The sequence below is a fragment of the Lathyrus oleraceus genome, chromosome 6 (assembly GCF_024323335.1).
Source record: "Lathyrus oleraceus cultivar Zhongwan6 chromosome 6, CAAS_Psat_ZW6_1.0, whole genome shotgun sequence".
NCBI lineage: Eukaryota > Viridiplantae > Streptophyta > Magnoliopsida > Fabales > Fabaceae > Lathyrus > Lathyrus oleraceus.
In genome coordinates, this window is record NC_066584.1 from 507,432,540 (window position 1) to 507,451,071 (window position 18,532).

Here is an 18,532-nt window from a genome sequence, read left to right on the forward strand (position 1 = left end):
CAACCTCAACCAAACCCTCGAGGGCAAGTTAACGCTATCTCATTACGAAGTGCGACCGCTTACGAAGGGCCTCATAACCCAGCAATGAGTGAGTCCAAAACTTCTAAAGAAAATATACCTACCAACCAAGAAGAGGAACTGGTAGAACCCGAAAAACAAACCGACCAAGAAGGAGAAGCCAAGGATAAAACTTACAAACCACCACCCCCGTACAAACCACCAATCCCATATCCGCAAAGACTTAAACAAACTAAAATAAATAGTCAATACCAAAAATTTATAAAAGTAATATAGAAGCTTCATGTAGAGATTCCTTTCACCGAAGCCATCACCCAAATTCCATCTTACGCCAAATTTCTCAAAGACATCTTAACCAACAAGCGTAGGCTTGATGATCCCAAACCCTTGGAATGCAACTTTATTTCCAAGAATAAACTTGCTAAGAAGGAGAAAGACCCTGGTAGTTTTTCTATACCTTGCATTTTAGGGATTCATGTGATCGACAAGGCTTTCCTAGACTTAGGCGCTAGTGTGAGTTTAATGCCCTTAGCTGCATGTAAAAGGTTAAACTTAGGAGAATTACAACCAACTAAGATGTCCCTCCAATTATCCGATAGGTCTGTTAAGTACCCTGTGGGAATTTTAGAAGACATCCCAGTTAGGATTGGTCAACTTTATATCCCAACAGACTTTGTGGTCATGGATATCAAGGAAGACGACGATATCCCTATCCTTTTAGGTAGACCATTCTTATCAACAGCCGGAGCCATAATAGATGTTAAAAGAGGAAAATTAACTTTCGAAGTAGGGGATGAAAAGATAGAGTTTATTCTTTCAAAGTTCCTGATGACACCAATCATAGGCGACGCATGTTACGCGATCGATATCATAGATGAATGCATAAGGGAGTTTGATCGAGAAGAACCCGTGATCGAACCATTTTCAAACCCGAATGAAAAGGATGATGAGCTAGAGGAAACGAAACCTCACACTAACGAATGTTTGGATCTTACTCCAGACCTTTCACCAAATTCTCAAAAACCAACTCAAGAACTTAAGGAATTGCCCAAGAACCTAAGATATGCGTTTCTGGATAAAGAAATGAACCGCCCAATAATAGTTAGTGCCACCTTAAACCAAAATGAGACAAACCAACTCTTGAATGTTTTACAAAGATACTCCTCTTCCTTAGGATACAAAATATCTGATTTAAAAGGTATAAGCCCATCCGTGTGTATGCACAGGATCTCGCTAGAGGAGGATTCAAAACCTTGCAGAGAACATCAGAGAAGAATCAACCCTGTAATGAGTGAGGTGGTCAAGAAGGAAGTCCTTAGACTGCTAGAGGCTGGTATAATTTATCAAATCTCTGATAGTAAATGGGTAAGTCTTATACATGTGGTACCCAAAAAGGGAGGCATCACAGTCGTACAGAATGAGAAGGGCGAGCATGTAGCTAAACGTATAGAATGAGGATGGCGTATGTGCATAGATTATAGGAAGCTCAATAAGGCAACTAGGAAAGACCATTTCCCCCTTCCATTCATAGATCAAATGCTTGAGTGTCTTGCCAGACACTCTTACTTTTGTTATTTGGATGGATATTCTGGATTTTTCCAAATACCTATACACCCCTAGGATCAAGAAAAAACAACCTTCACCTGTCCTTACGGAACTTTTGCTTACAGACGAATGTCGTTTGGACTCTGCAATGCGCCAGCTACTTTCCAATGTTGTATGATGTCAATCTTCGCAGATTATCTCAATGGAATTATGGAAGTATTTATGGATGATTTCTCAGTGTGTGGGTTCGACTTTGAGAATTGCCTCATTAATCTTGAGAAAATCCTAGAGAGATGCGTAGAAGTTAACCTTGTGTTAAACTAGGAGAAGTGCCACTTTATGGTTAAAGAAGGCATAGTGTTAGGACATATAATATCTGAAAGAGGCATTGAGGTCAACCAAGCAAAGATAGAAGTTATAGAAAACCTTAACCCTCCTAAGACAGTTAGAGAAGTCTGTAGTTTTCTTGGACACGCCGGTTTCTACCGACGCTTCATCAAATATTTCTCTAAAATAACAAAACCCCTGACCGGCCTTCTGATGAAAGACATTAAATTCATTTTCGATGAAAAATGTATCAAAGCCTTTAATCAGTTAAAATAAGCACTAATTTCAGCACCCATTTTACAAACTCCGGATTGGACTAAACCCTTCGAAATAATGTGTGATGCTAGCGATTTCGCTATAGGAGCTGTTTTAGGGCAAAGAAAAGATAAGAAATTACATGTAATATATTACGCTAGTAGAACCCTAGATGCCGCTCAACTAAATTATACAACCACAGAGAAGGAACTCCTAGTTGTAGTTTTCGCAATCGATAAATTTAGGTCTTATCTTGTCGGATCTAAGATTATAGTCTATACAGACCATGCAGCTATTTGTTACCTTCTAAGAAAAAAGGATGTGAAACCTAGATTACTTAGATGGATCCTTTTGCTACAAGAGTTCGACTTAGATATTCGAGACAAAAAAGGAACAGAAAACGTAGTTGCTGACCATCTTTCCAGACTAGAGCATTTGAAGCCAGACCATTTACCTATAAATGATGATTTCACCTATTACAAATTGATAGCTAAGGTAGATACCGTTCCCCTTGAACCTGATAGAGACAACTTTGGGACAATTTCAGAAATTAGCAGAGTACCATGGTACGCTGATTTTGTGAATTATCTAGCCGTTGATATCATACCACCTGACCTCAATTATCAACAAAAGAAGAAATTCTTTAAAGATATAAGACATTTCTACTGGGATGAACCACTCATTTTTAAAAGAGGAACAAATAACATCTTCTGACGTTGCGTCTCGGAAGAAGAAGTCAGAAATATCATAGAGCATTGACACTCTTCGCCCTATGGTGGACATTCAAGCACATCCAAGACATACGCTAAGATCCTTCAAGCTGGTCTTTATTGGCCAACACTATGGTGTGATGTCCATACTTATATTGTCCAATGTGACCGGTGCTAGCACGCTGGAAACACCTCAAGACGCGATGAAATGCCTTTGAAAAACATCCAAGAAGTGGAATTATTTGACGTTTGGGGTATTGATTTCATGGGACCTTTTCCATCTTCGATGGGAAACAAGGACATTTTGGTAGCCGTTGACTATGTGTCCAAATGGATAAAAGCTATAGCCCCACCCATTAACGACACAAGAGTAGTCATCAAGATGTTTAAAAATAACATTTTTTCCAGATTTGGAGTACCACGACTTGTCATAAGTGATGGTGGATCACATTTTATATCCAGGATATTTGATAAACTCTTAAGAAAGTATGGAGTAAAACACAGAGTAGCAACACCATATCATCCCCAGATTAATGGTCAAGTGGAAGTTTCTAACAGAGAGATTAAGCAAATCTTGGAAAAAACGGTTTCAATATCCAGAAAAGATTGGTCTGAAAAGCTTACAGAAGCATTGTGGGCTTACAGAACTGCTTACAAAACCCCTATTGGAACTACACCATACCAGTTAGTCTACGGGAAGTCATGCCACTTACCTTTTGAACTCAAGCACAAGGCATATTGGGCCATCAAGACCATGAATTTGGATTACCTAGCATCTGGCGAGAAGTGATCCTCGATATCGACAAATTGGAGGAACTCTGTAACACCCTTCTAAAATACCCCAATTATTTAATTAAAATAATAAACATATAACAATCAGAGTAATTATGCCATTCAAGGATGTCACACAATCATTCACACCATTCAGCAATATAACAGTCATGCTCTTTTATTAATCCAAAACATAAATATTTGCATAAAACGCAGCAGATAGAGATCTCCTCAATCATGTAAAACATGTAACATTCACATGTAAATTATTCAACAACATAAAACATCCCATCCCGATGTTACATCTATCAGAGCACGACCCACTAAGGAGACTACACTAGACTCCAAGCATTCGCTTCTACTCAACTCATTTCTCGTTACCTGAAAAATAGTTGTAAGGGTGAGTTCCTCAATCAATATAATAAGCATTATGAAATATCATGTAATGCTAAGTAAATAACACATTAATCACCCTAATCACAACATACAATCAGTAACAGCACATAGCTCGACATCATACTCACACCAACATAAATCACAAGTATAATCTCAAATCATACTCCAAAATATCACAAACACACGTATAATATTGGAATACATCCATTCATATTATACGCCATACATACATTATGCAATGAGACTCCACACATGCGGTACCGACTATTCGTGAACATATAGTTCAACTTCACCGACCAATCCAGGTACGGCTACCAAGCTCACTAGTCCCACTCATTTGAGACCTAGTGACTCACATCACTAATTCCTCACTATGGGAATTAGCTACCACCCCAAGGGCCATGCTATGCACGCTAACTCACCTAGCATGCAAACACCAACAACAGTCCAAAATGACTAACATCACTAATTCCTCACCACGGGAATTAGCTACCACCATAAAGGCCACAATATGCATGCTAATCACCTAGCAATGCAATATCCACAACAATTCAAGAATAGACATATGCTCACACTCTAAGCCACAAAACAGTCTATTCACAAATGCATACACAACTGATACATTCATAGCATTATGCATACAATCATACATTCCTCAACACATGTATCAAAACATTATGTCATGTCAAATAATTAATCACAGTATTAGCACACTCTACTAATACCTATACTGCTCAAAACAGCGGGATATAATCCCTATTACATCATACGCCAACATAGGCTAACTCTCAGTTATGTACACAACATTAAAAAGCTAATTTTTCCACTCTGCAACAGTGTTAACCGGTTAACGCCCTGGGTTAACCGGTTAACGCAGGCAAAAACATATTTTCTGGCAAAACGTAACAGTGTTAACCGGTTAACGCCCTGGGTTAACCGGTTAACGCAGGCAAAACAGTACATTTTCACAAATCATAACAGTGTTAACCGGTTAACGTCCTGGGTTAACCGGTTAACGCAGACAAAACAACAGTTCCTGCGCTAACACAAGGCAGAATGCAGAATCCTCCGCATTTTCCGCCGTTGGAGGACTTCCGGACCTCCGATTCCAATTCCGTAAAAAGCTACACTATCGGAAAATCACGACACATACAATCACGGATTCAATTTCAGTTTTTAACACAGTTTAACCAACGTAATTCCAGCATTCACCAATCCCAATTAGGATCAAATAACGGCTTATCACTACCCATCACATATTATCCCATAATACCCATTAATCGACGATAAACCCCCCTTACCTGATTAATCTGGCAAATCTTTGAGCTCCAAGCTTTTCTCTCTTCAACCTTCAGCCCTTGCTCTGTCTCTTTGCCCTTTTCCTCTTTCACGATCGTTCTCTGTTTTCACGTGAAACTTTCTTTTTACCAAATGGGATTCTTTCTCTTGTTTCCAACATATATATATTTTTCCGAATAATAATAATAATCCAAAAATAATAATAAAATTTCCAATTATTTAACTAAATTAATAAATAAATTATTAACTCAATTTAAATAATTATTTTATTATTATCGGGGTGTTACAACTCTCCCCCACTAAAAGAGTTTTCGTCCTCGAAAACATACCTCAAGCGAACAACTCTGGGTAAGACTCCTTCATCTTACTCTCAAGTTCCCAAGTCACATTGCCACCTGCTGGTCCTCCCCAAGCTACCTTCACCAAGGCAATCTCTTTACCCCGCAACTGCTTCAACTCTCGATCCTCGATCCTCATAGGTGATGTTTCAACAGTCAGGTTATCTCTCACCTGTACATCATCTACTTGGACTACATGCGACGGATCATGAATGTACCTCCTCAACTGAGACACATGAAAAACCTCATGCAAATTCGCAAGCGACGGCGGTAAAGCGATACGATAGGCTACCTCCCCTATCCTCTCCAAAATCTGATAAGGACCAATAAATCGAGGTGTCAACTTCTTCGACTTCAAAGCTCGACCAACACCAGTTATCGGAGTAACACGAAGAAACACATGATCTCCCTCTTGGAACTCAAGTGACTTCCTCCTCTTATCATGATAACTCTTCTGACGACTCTGAGCAATTCTCATCTTCTCCTGAATCATCTTAATCTTTTCCGTAGTCTGTTGAACAATCTCCGGTCCAACCACGGCACTCTCACCGGACTCATACCAACATAACGGTGTCCGACATCTCCTACCATACAAAGCTTCAAACGGTGCCATACCAATGCTCGAATGAAAACTATTGTTGTAGGTAAACTCAATCAAAGGCAAATAACAATCCCAAGCACCTCCCTTTTCCAAAACACAAGCCCTCAAAAGATCCTCTAGCGACTGAATCGTCCTCTCAGTCTGACCATCAGTCTGCGGATGATATGCAGAACTCAATCTCAGCTTAGTTCCCAAAGCCCTCTGCAAACCTTCCCAGAACTTCGATGTAAATCTAGGATCTCTGTCCGAAACAATACTTGACGGAATACCATGCAAACTTACAATCTTCTCAATATACAACTCGGCTAATCTCTCTAACGGATAATCCATTCTGATCGGAATGAAATGAGCCGATTTCGTCAATCTATCAACAATCACCCAAATAGCTTCAAAATTCTTATTTGTCCTCGGCAAACCAGAAACAAAATCCATACTGATACTATCCCACTTCCACTCCGGAATAGCCAACGGTTGCATTAGCCCAGACGGCTTCTGATGCTCAATCTTCGACTTCTGACAAGTCAAACAGGAATAAACAAAACTCGCAATTTCTCTTTTCATTCCCGGCCACCAAAATAACTTTTTCAAATCATGATACATCTTAGTAGCTCCAGGATGAATACTCAGGCCACTACGATGTCCTTCTTCAAGAATACTCTTCTTAAGTTCGGCAACATCCGGAATACACACCCGATTACCAAATTTCAAAACACCATTCTCATCAACTCTGAATTCACCACCTTGGTCTTGATTCACTAAAGTCAACTTATCAACCAAAAACACATCGGATTTCTGACCCTCTCTGATCTCATCCAGAATACCACTTGTTAACTTCAACATTCCCAATTTAACACTATTGTGAGTACTCTCACACACCAAACTCAAATCTCTAAACTGCTCAATTAAATCCAATTCCTTAACCATTAACATAGACATATGCAATGATTTCCGACTCAACGCATCAGCCACTACGTTTGCTTTACCCGGATGGTAATTCAAACCAAAGTCATAATCCTTCAGAAATTCTAACCATCTCCTCTGTCTCATATTCAGCTCTTTCTGATCAAACAAATATTTTAAACTTTTATGGTCACTGAAAACCTCAAATCTTGATCCATACAAGTAATGTCTCCATAACTTCAGAACAAATACCACAGCTGCCAACTCTAAATCGTGCGTCGGATAGTTCCTCTCATGGACCCTCAGCTGTCTCGAAGCATAGGCTATAACCTGCTTATTCTGCATCAACACACCACCCAAGCCCAACAATGAAGCATCACAGTAAACCTCAAATGGTTCCGACGAACTCGGTAATATCAGAATAGGAGCACTAGTTAACCTTCTCTTTAACTCTTGGAAACCTTCTTCACATTTCGAGTCCCAAACAAACGCTTGTCCCTTTCTAGTCAACATCGTCAACGGTAACGCCAACTTAGAAAATCCCTCAATGAACTTCCTATAATACCCTGCAAGTCCAAGAAAACTCCTTATCTCAGAAACTGACTTCGGAGCTTCCCACTTAGATACCGCTTCTATCTTAGAAGGATCAACAGCAACACCGCCTCTTGAAATCACATGACCAAGAAAACTAACCTCTTCCAACCAAAATTCATATTTAGAGAGTTTAGCAAATAACTTCTTTTCTCGTAGAACTTCTAAAACCACTCTCAAATGCTCAGCATGCTCATCTTCAGATTTCGAATACACCAAAATATCGTCAATAAACACCACAACAAACTTATCTAGGTACGGATGGAAAATCCTATTCATATACTCCATAAATACTCCAGGCGCATTAGTCACACCAAAAGGCATCACCGAATACTCATAATGTCCATACCTTGTTCTGAAAGCAGTCTTCTGAATATCCTCAGTTTTCACACGTATCTGATGATACCCAGATCTCAAATCTATTTTGCTGAACACACTCGCACCAACCAACTGATCCATCAAATCATCAATCCTCGGCAAAGGATACCGATTCTTGATAGTCACTTTATTCAGTTGCCTGTAGTCCACACACAACCTCATCGTACCTTCTTTCTTCTTAACCAACAACACTGGTGCACCCCACGGTGACACACTCGGGCGAATAAATTTCTTATCCAACAGATCTTCCAGCTGGCTCTTCAATTCAGCTAACTCAACAGCAGACATACGGTACGGAGCCATCGATATCGGTCTAGTACCAGGTACCAAATCAATCGAGAACTCAACTTCACGCTCTGGCGGTAATTCATTCACTTCTTCGGGAAACACATCAGGAAAATCACACACCACAGCCAGATCACAAATCACCAGTTTATCTTTAGCTTCCAAAGTCGCTAACAGCATAAACAACTCTGCCCCATCTGCTACTTCCTCATTCACCTGCCTGGCTGATAGAAACAAACTCTTTCCTTCCTCAATCTCAGGAAATATCACAGTCTTATCAAAACAATTGATAGAAACTCGGTTAAACACCAACCAGTTCATACCCAAGATAACGTCAATCTGCACTAGTGGAAGACACACAAGGTCTATCCCAAAATCTCTACCAAAAATACTCAAAGGACAATTCAAACAAACTGAAGTAGTAGTCACTGAACCCTTCGCAGGAGTATCAATCACCATACTTCCAAGCATCTCAGATATCTCTAACTTAAGTTTCACAGCACAATCCAAAGATATAAAGGAATGAGTAGCACCGGTGTCAATAATAGCTACAAGAGGAAAGCCATTAATATAACACGTACCTCGGATCAAACGATCATCTGCAGAAGTCTCAGAACCCGATAAAGCAAAGACCTTGCCTCCTGACTGATTCTCTTTCTTCGGCTTAGGACACTGTGGACTGATATGACCCACCTCTCCACAGTTGAAGCAAGTCAGAGTCTTCAACCGGCACTCTGCAGCCAAATGACCACCTTTACCACACTTGAAACACTTCTTCTCAACACTAGCACACTCATGGAAACGATGTCCCGCCTGACCACATCTGTAACATTTAGCAGGGGCACTAGAGTCTCCCCCACTAGGCCTCTTCATCCCACTCTGCTTCTGGAAACCTTTGCCAGCTGCATACGGTTTCCCACGATCATTCTGATTCTTGCCTTTCCTATCAACTCTCTGTTGATAGCTCTCTGCTCTGGCTTTGGAATCCTGTTCAAAAATCCTGCAACAGTCAACCAAGTCAGAAAACACTCTGATCCGTTGGTATCCAATAGCCTGCTTGATCTCGGGACGTAACCCGTTCTCAAACTTCACACATTTCGAAAATTCTCCAGCAGCCTCATTATAGGGAGTATAATACTTTGACAGCTCTGTGAACTTAGCAGCATACTCAGTAACAGACTTGTTACCCTGCTTCAATTCCAAGAACTCTATCTCTTTCTTTCCTCTAACATCCTCTGGAAAGTATTTCCTCAGAAATCTCTCTCTGAACACAGCCCAAGTGATCTCAGCATTCCCATCATTTTCCAACTCAGTGCGGGTAGCAACCCACCAATCATCAGCTTCTTCTGACAGCATATGCGTACCGAACCTGACCTTCTGGTTATCGGCACACTCAGTCACTCGGAAGATTCTCTCTATCTCCTTCAACCACTTCTGAGTGCCATCTGGATCGTATGCTCCCTTGAACATTTGAGGATTGTTCTTCTGGAACTCACTCAATTGACGAGCAGCTCCCATTCCCACAACATTCGGATTCCCTCCAAGTACTCCAGCTAGCATACCCAGAGCCTCAGCAATCGCAGCATCATCTCTACCTCTTCCAGTCATCTCTATTCTGAAAACCCAACAACTAAAACAATGAGTACTGATAGGGTTACACAACACCTATCCCGTACAGGGGAAACAGAATAATTACGACTCGACTCGACCGACTATGCTCTGATACCACTAATGTAACACCCTTCTAAAATACCCCAATTATTTAATTAAAATAATAAACATATAACAATCAGAGTAATTATGCCATTCAAGGATGTCACACAATCATTCACACCATTCAGCAATATAACAGTCATGCTCTTTTATTAATCCAAAACATAAATATTTGCATAAAACGCAGCAGATAGAGATCTCCTCAATCATGTAAAACATGTAACATTCACATGTAAATTATTCAACAACATAAAACATCCCATCCCGATGTTACATCTATCAGAGCACGACCCACTAAGGAGACTACACTAGACTCCAAGCATTCGCTTCTACTCAACTCATTTCTCGTTACCTGAAAAATAGTTGTAAGGGTGAGTTCCTCAATCAATATAATAAGCATTATGAAATATCATGTAATGCTAAGTAAATAACACATTAATCACCCTAATCACAACATACAATCAGTAACAGCACATAGCTCGACATCATACTCACACCAACATAAATCACAAGTATAATCTCAAATCATACTCCAAAATATCACAAACACACGTATAATATTGGAATACATCCATTCATATTATACGCCATACATACATTATGCAATGAGACTCCACACATGCGGTACCGACTATTCGTGAACATATAGTTCAACTTCACCGACCAATCCAGGTACGGCTACCAAGCTCACTAGTCCCACTCATTTGAGACCTAGTGACTCACATCACTAATTCCTCACTATGGGAATTAGCTACCACCCCAAGGGCCATGCTATGCACGCTAACTCACCTAGCATGCAAACACCAACAACAGTCCAAAATGACTAACATCACTAATTCCTCACCACGGGAATTAGCTACCACCATAAAGGCCACAATATGCATGCTAATCACCTAGCAATGCAATATCCACAACAATTCAAGAATAGACATATGCTCACACTCTAAGCCACAAAACAGTCTATTCACAAATGCATACACAACTGATACATTCATAGCATTATGCATACAATCATACATTCCTCAACACATGTATCAAAATATTATGTCATGTCAAATAATTAATCACAGTATTAGCACACTCTACTAATACCTATACTGCTCAAAACAGCGGGATATAATCCCTATTACATCATACGCCAACATAGGCTAACTCTCAGTTATGTACACAACATTAAAAAGCTAATTTTTCCACTCTGCAACAGTGTTAACCGGTTAACGCCCTGGGTTAACCGGTTAACGCAGGCAAAAACATATTTTCTGGCAAAACGTAACAGTGTTAACCGGTTAACGCCCTGGGTTAACCGGTTAACGCAGGCAAAACAGTACATTTTCACAAATCATAACAGTGTTAACCGGTTAACGTCCTGGGTTAACCGGTTAACGCAGACAAAACAACAGTTCCTGCGCTAACACAAGGCAGAATGCAGAATCCTCCGCATTTTCCGCCGTTGGAGGACTTCCGGACCTCCGATTCCAATTCCGTAAAAAGCTACACTATCGGAAAATCACGACACATACAATCACGGATTCAATTTCAGTTTTTAACACAGTTTAACCAACGTAATTCCAGCATTCACCAATCCCAATTAGGGTCAAATAACGGCTTATCACTACCCATCACATATTATCCCATAATACCCATTAATCGACGATAAACCCCCCTTACCTGATTAATCTGGCAAATCTTTGAGCTCCAAGCTTTTCTCTCTTCAACCTTCAGCCCTTGCTCTGTCTCTTTGCCCTTTTCCTCTTTCACGATCGTTCTCTGTTTTCACGTGAAACTTTCTTTTTACCAAATGGGATTCTTTCTCTTGTTTCCAACATATATATATTTTTCCGAATAATAATAATAATCCAAAAATAATAATAAAATTTCCAATTATTTAACTAAATTAATAAATAAATTATTAACTCAATTTAAATAATTATTTTATTATTATCGGGGTGTTACAAACTCCGCCAGAACGCTTACGAGAATGCCATTATATACAAAGAAAGAACCAAAGCATGGCATGACAAAAGGATTGTGAAAAAGGATTTTAATGTAGGCGACTTTGTTCTCCTTTTCAATTCGAGATTACGACTTTTTCCAGGTATGGACAAGCCCCTTTAAGGTTTCCAAAACCCTAAAATCTGGAGCAGTTGAAATCCGGAACAATTCCTGTAATCCATTTGTGGTAAATGGACAAAGACTGAAGCAATATCAAGGAGGTGACATCCCCACAGAATTCCCTGGCCATACTCTGATCGACCCTCCAGTTCCTACCTCTGATATATAAAGTTCGAATCGTCAAGCTAACTACATTAAACAAGCGCTGCATGGGAGGCAACCCATGATTTCTTTTCCTTTGCTTTACTTTTACTATTTCAATGTACATTTTCATTTGTTTTATATATATGTGTATCTATGTGTAGACTAACATTTACAATATTTGCGATTTCAGGTGTCCTCTATTTTTAACCTAACTTTTCAGGATGGAGAATTTCGACACTATGCTAGTAATCTTTCGTGACCCAGTTCAGGAGTAGCGCTACGCTATGCTTTCCCAGCGCCCAATGCTGCCCACCAGATATCCTAATTCAAGCTGCATGGAGGCATTAGGAATTGACCCTAGTGCCAGGCATTTGTGCAACCAGTTGCAATGGGATGAGTATATTGATGCGATGCATGTGACTTACAGGAACCTCACTTTGGAGTTCTTGAGCTCGCTGACCTACGAACCCTATGTTGGTCACGCTAGTGATGATGGCTACATTAATTTCAGGTTGTTTGGGACAAAATACACCTTCAACCACAAGCGTTTCGGTGACTTACTTGGATTTCAGACTGCTTATGATGCCTCATCTGAGCTCCCCATGAGCTATTACTTGAGTAGAGACGTTGAGAAGTTTTGGAGTGACATTACATGTGGAGGTAGCCCTGACCCTTCCACTCAAATCTCTAACAAGATTCATAATTCTGCTTTCAGATACTTTCAGATGATTATTGCCCATACCTTCTTGGGGAAGAGTGACCCTGATACACATGTAAGTGCTGAAGAGATTTTCTTCATGTACTGTACCACTCAGTCACACCTAGTAGATTGTGGAGCTTTTCTGATCGAGAGTCTCTATCTTAATGCTCGCTCTGCTATGAACCTTATACACGTTGGAGGCACAGTGACTCATATAGCCTCCTCCATAGGACTTGATAGAAGACTATTTCACCTGACGTCTTACTGTAGCTACACCTTGATGGATATTGACTTTTGTCTGGACCGTGGCCTCATGAGGAGATTTTCCTTCCAACCGGATCAATACAGGCTCTTGATCGAGGGTGAGACCATTCACTACTTTACTTTACCGGACCCTCGGGTAACTTGTGTTATTGATCAGGCCAACTGGGCCTATGCCATAGAAGGCCAAGGCAAGACAGTCAACGAGCAGAGAGTCACACCTACCAGAATAAAAATGCTCACCAATAATCCAAATCTTCAGAGCCCAAGCATGCAGTCTGAGCTAGTTAAGCTCCGTGTGGAGATAGCCCAGCTTCTCCAGGAGCTCGCTGATGTTGCTTTGCAGGTTGAAGTATCAGTCACCACACATGCCACTGAAACCGATATACTGAATGATGAGATCGCCGACCTCCGACACCAGATCACAGAGCTTTGAGGATACGAAGTCGAGGAGACTCCACTATACCCTGAGCATTGATGCTATCACCGACCGAAAGATGCCGTTTGATTTCCCTATTTCCCATTGTTTATTATTTATGCTTGTTTTTATTGTTCCCTTTGACTTTATGTTTGCTTTTTCTTTCCTAGGGTCTCTCGTCCCATGACTTATTACTAACTCTTCATATATATATATATATATATATATATATATATATATATATATATATATATATATATATATATATATATATATATATATATATATATATATATATATATATATATATATATATATATATATATATATATATATATATATATATATGTATATATATATATATGTATACATATATATGTATATATACATATATATATATATATATATATATATATATATATATATATATATATATATATATATATATATGTATATGCATTATTATTATTATGTTTTTTATGTCCGTTTTATTTTATTTTATTTTATCTCACTTTACTTTTTTTTGTCAAGCTTAATCAAAAAAATAGCATACCATAGAAACCTATGTGCACCCCCCTTCTTGCAAAAATGAAGACAAAAAGTTGCGGCCCAAGAAGCAATGAACAAATCCGGCCCAACCAATTCTGAAGCCATGGCGGGCGCCATAAGCCTCATGGTGGGCGCCATGATGTCTGAACACTTAACGGGACAGAATCCCTAATTTCACCATTTTCACCTTCTTCAACCTCTCCAAACCCATTTTCTCCTCCTCCCAACTCCACCAAAGTCCACCAAAAATCCCAACTTCCTCAACTTAACTCCAAGTCATTACCATTTCCAAACTTCACTCATCCATTTCTCCACCAAACCCACAAAAACTCCATTTTTCACTTCCTTTCCATAAACACCCATTTTTCTTTTCACTCACCATTAATGGCCGGAGTGGAGTCCAACAACGTCATTCTTCGCGGAGGAAAACCCGGAGAGCGACAAAACAAGATTTTACAAAAATTGCAATCACGGGAGATCCTCGCTACCAGGTATGTAGACGAAGATTGTTTGTATACTTTAGGGACATACCATAGTGTTTTCCATATGCTTGATACTTTAGGATTACACGATATTTTTGCTAATAAAGCACCCACCTATGATAGGCTGACTATGGAATTTTTGAGTTCCCTAATTTACACTGTTTACCCTGGCACTGCTAGCACGGTTGGTACCGTTTGTTTTAGAATGTTTAATGTGGAATACGAGTACACTACCGATGCCTTAACAAGTTTGTTAGGAATGCCTTACAACAAGGGTGCCATCTGTGAGACACCCTTAGATGTTGAACGGGCACTCAAAGCATTTACTTTTTGGAGTAGATTATCAAATGTGGCTGTCACTTCCTTTGAAGGAATTTTAGCTTCCGATATTCATAACCCGGCCATACGTATTTTTCGATATCTTTTGGCATGTACTATATTTGGTCGGGAAAATTCTAACAAAGTAAATGCCCGAGAGTTGCTATTTTTACAGGGTTGCCTCACTAATAGAAGGATCAATCATGTTCCTTTTATGCTTGCCCATATGTCCACCATTCTTAAAAAGGGAGGAACCATTTCTTTCGGTGGTTTAATTACCTCTATTGCTAGAGCGTTAAATCTCAACGTTGAGTTAGCCACCTTAGAACCACTCCCTCACCGCACCATTAACTTAAAATTTTTTAAGGATATGAAATTATGCAAGGTGCGGCGAGCAGGTGGTTTTCACCTCATGATCCATGGTGTAGCTATACCCAGTGTTGTTTTACCTTGCTCTCAGCGTACAGATGTGCGACATGCAAGGAACTGGACGTATGATCTCGACGCTCCACCTTTTACCGGTCCTTTGCCACCTAACGTTCCTATGGACGATGAGCAAGGGACCGATGATGAGTATGACCGGCACGACCAGTCACCTGCTCATGATATTCCTACTGCATCACCTGCACACACTACACCTTCTTCTCCTGACCATTTTGCAGGTACCACTCCCGCTTTTTACATCACCGAGGAGATGTGGCGCGAGCACCTGGCTCGTGAGGAAAGGCGTGCCACCCTTCTGAATACCATAAACCAACAACTGACAGTTACTATGAGTTTTATGGTAGCCTCCCAGCAGTGTAGTGAGCAAGCACATCGGACTATCACTGAGTCCTTACTTGCGATCACTAATGAGAAGCATCGCCAGCGACAGGCTACTAAGCGTCACTTCGCACTTGTTAAGGCCACCCAAGGGTCTCTCTTAGGTCGCTCTAGGCAGCTGCAGGAAGGCCTTAGTACTCGTAGCAGACATCGTCGACCCAGGCATCCTGACCAGGGCGGTGACGATGGCGGTACCGGTGATCACCCATAGTTCTCTCTCCCTCTCTTCCAGGTTACTCCTACCCTATCTCATATCGAAACATTGAGGACAATGTTCGGTTTAAGTGTGGGAGGAGATTTTTATCGCTTTCCTTTATTTTTAGTATGTTTTGTGCGTTTTAGTTGTTTGCTTTTTCTTTCAATAAATAACATGTGTTTGACGAGTCATCTGTGTAGTGTATCCGTATTTCTCCCATTTCTTTAACCTTACCAAAAAAAAATTGTGAGCCAAGACAATAGTGCATCTTGAATATTCAGGCTATAAGACAGGTTTATGACGGGATGTAAAAGACTTGGGAAGACTTTTTCTAAAAATCGATATTGTCTTAACACCGTAGGCTTCATGATTAAAAGAGTCGATCCCGATACCCCATATGTTGTGGCCCTAATTTTTGCTCCAAATAAGTCCTTAAGTAGTGTATCCTTGCAGTCAGCTCCGGCTTATGCATGCTCTAAGTAGGGGACCGATGAATATAAGTGAATGATCCCAAAAGTTCCTGCTTTGTTCTCAAGTCATATGAAAATCCGGGCTAGGTGACTCTCACACGGTCATTTAACCCAGCAAAATAAAGACATATGCGAAACATGCAGAAGAAAAATAAAAAATATATATAAGAATATGCCTATTGTTGGTTGGTTCAGAGGTATCTGGTGCTGAACTTGGTAGGGTGGATTACGATCCAATCCCCCACAACTGCAAATTGGGTTAAATAAAGGGGTTACACCAACTTATGTACCAGAGCCCCATGCTTAAGATCATAATCACTAACCGGTCACCTTACTACGAGTATGTACGGATAACAGGCTTAATGTGATTGCACCTGAATGAAAAGGACTTGAAGAAGACGAAAAGAAGGCCTAGGTATGGTGGGGTGATGTGGATTGATTTGTATAGGAACGAAGTCTATGACCGCATTTACGGGAAGTGTCACTACAATATCCTTAGTTCGATTCGTTAGTACCTATCGATACATTCCTTGAATGAACTTATAAGTCTTTTTGCCTTGAATTAACTCTGGTTGATACTGTTTTTCTTACATAAACTATAAAGAGTTTTGCTTGAGGACAAACAAAGGTTTAAGTGTGGGAGAATTTGATCACACTGAATCCCACCGCGTTTTTGACTCGGATTTCACATGTTTATTAGGTCTTTATTATCATTTTGCTTGTGTTATGCTCTCTTTTATGTTGTTTTCAGATATTTAGCTCTTTTGGGACCCTTTTAGAAGAAATGAAGCAAAAAGACCAAAAAATTAGGGTTTTTCGGCAAATATTGTACACATGGCGACCGCTATAGGAGAAGCCATGACTCATCAGCCCTCAACCAGGAGGTAACCGCCACGTTCCCATGAACTTTCCCATTTCCACACATGGCGGGCGCCATGAAGGGGTGGCGGGCGCCGCCTTTGCAATTCACATTCCCACTAAGGAGAAGTTGAAGGGCATCATGGTCTTTACAAACTGCTGAACTCCTCTATAAATAGGTCGTTCCATTTTCATTTCCAAATCATCCAACTTAGTTTACAACACTAAGACTATATTTATCATATGTAAAAGCGGCAATCCGTCACATTGGGGGGTTATCGCACCTTAGTGAGATTGAGTTGGAGCACTTCGATTTGTTGTCGTCTTTATCTTCAGAGTCGAAGGTTTATTTTCCTTGTACCAGATTTAAAGCCTCTGTTTGGAGCAAGTTCTTATTTAATCGCTTTTATTTATTTTACTTGTCATGCTTTACTTTATTTAATTTCTGTCCACGCTTTACTTTATTTAATTTCTGCCCACGCTTTACTTTATTTAATTTCTGTCCACGCTTTACTTTATTTAATTTCTGTCCACAGTTTACTTTATTTAATTTCTGTCCACGCTTTACTCGTTCTTTACGGCTTACATTCTAAAACAACTTTTCATCATGATCAATATCGTTGTGTTTATTTGTATTACCATGTCTGGGTAAATCTTTCGAAGGTTAGAATGTAAGGATCGCGGTTAAAGATATGTTTCACATATTGAATCTGTAGAAATGCTTTAAAGGCTGTTTTGATTTTTAACTTGAGTTTTCTGAAACAAACTTGGTTAGTTTTAACTATCCAAGGAGTGCGAAAGCACTATGGCTTAGTTAACTAGGAATTTTTATCACTTTAAAGAAAAACGATTTTTGGAACTGTTTTCGGATGCGTTGATAGATTTAAAATCAGGAAACTCCTTGGGTAAAACTTTCCAAATCAAAATCATTTTTCAACTAAGTTTACGAGTCTTATTTCTTAAAAATAAGTTTACTACTTTAGCGTTCTACGCACCTTTTATAAGTGACAATAAAAGGCCTTAATTTAAGGGTAAACTCGGTTTTGAATATGCGAAAGCGACAGTTCCTGTTAAA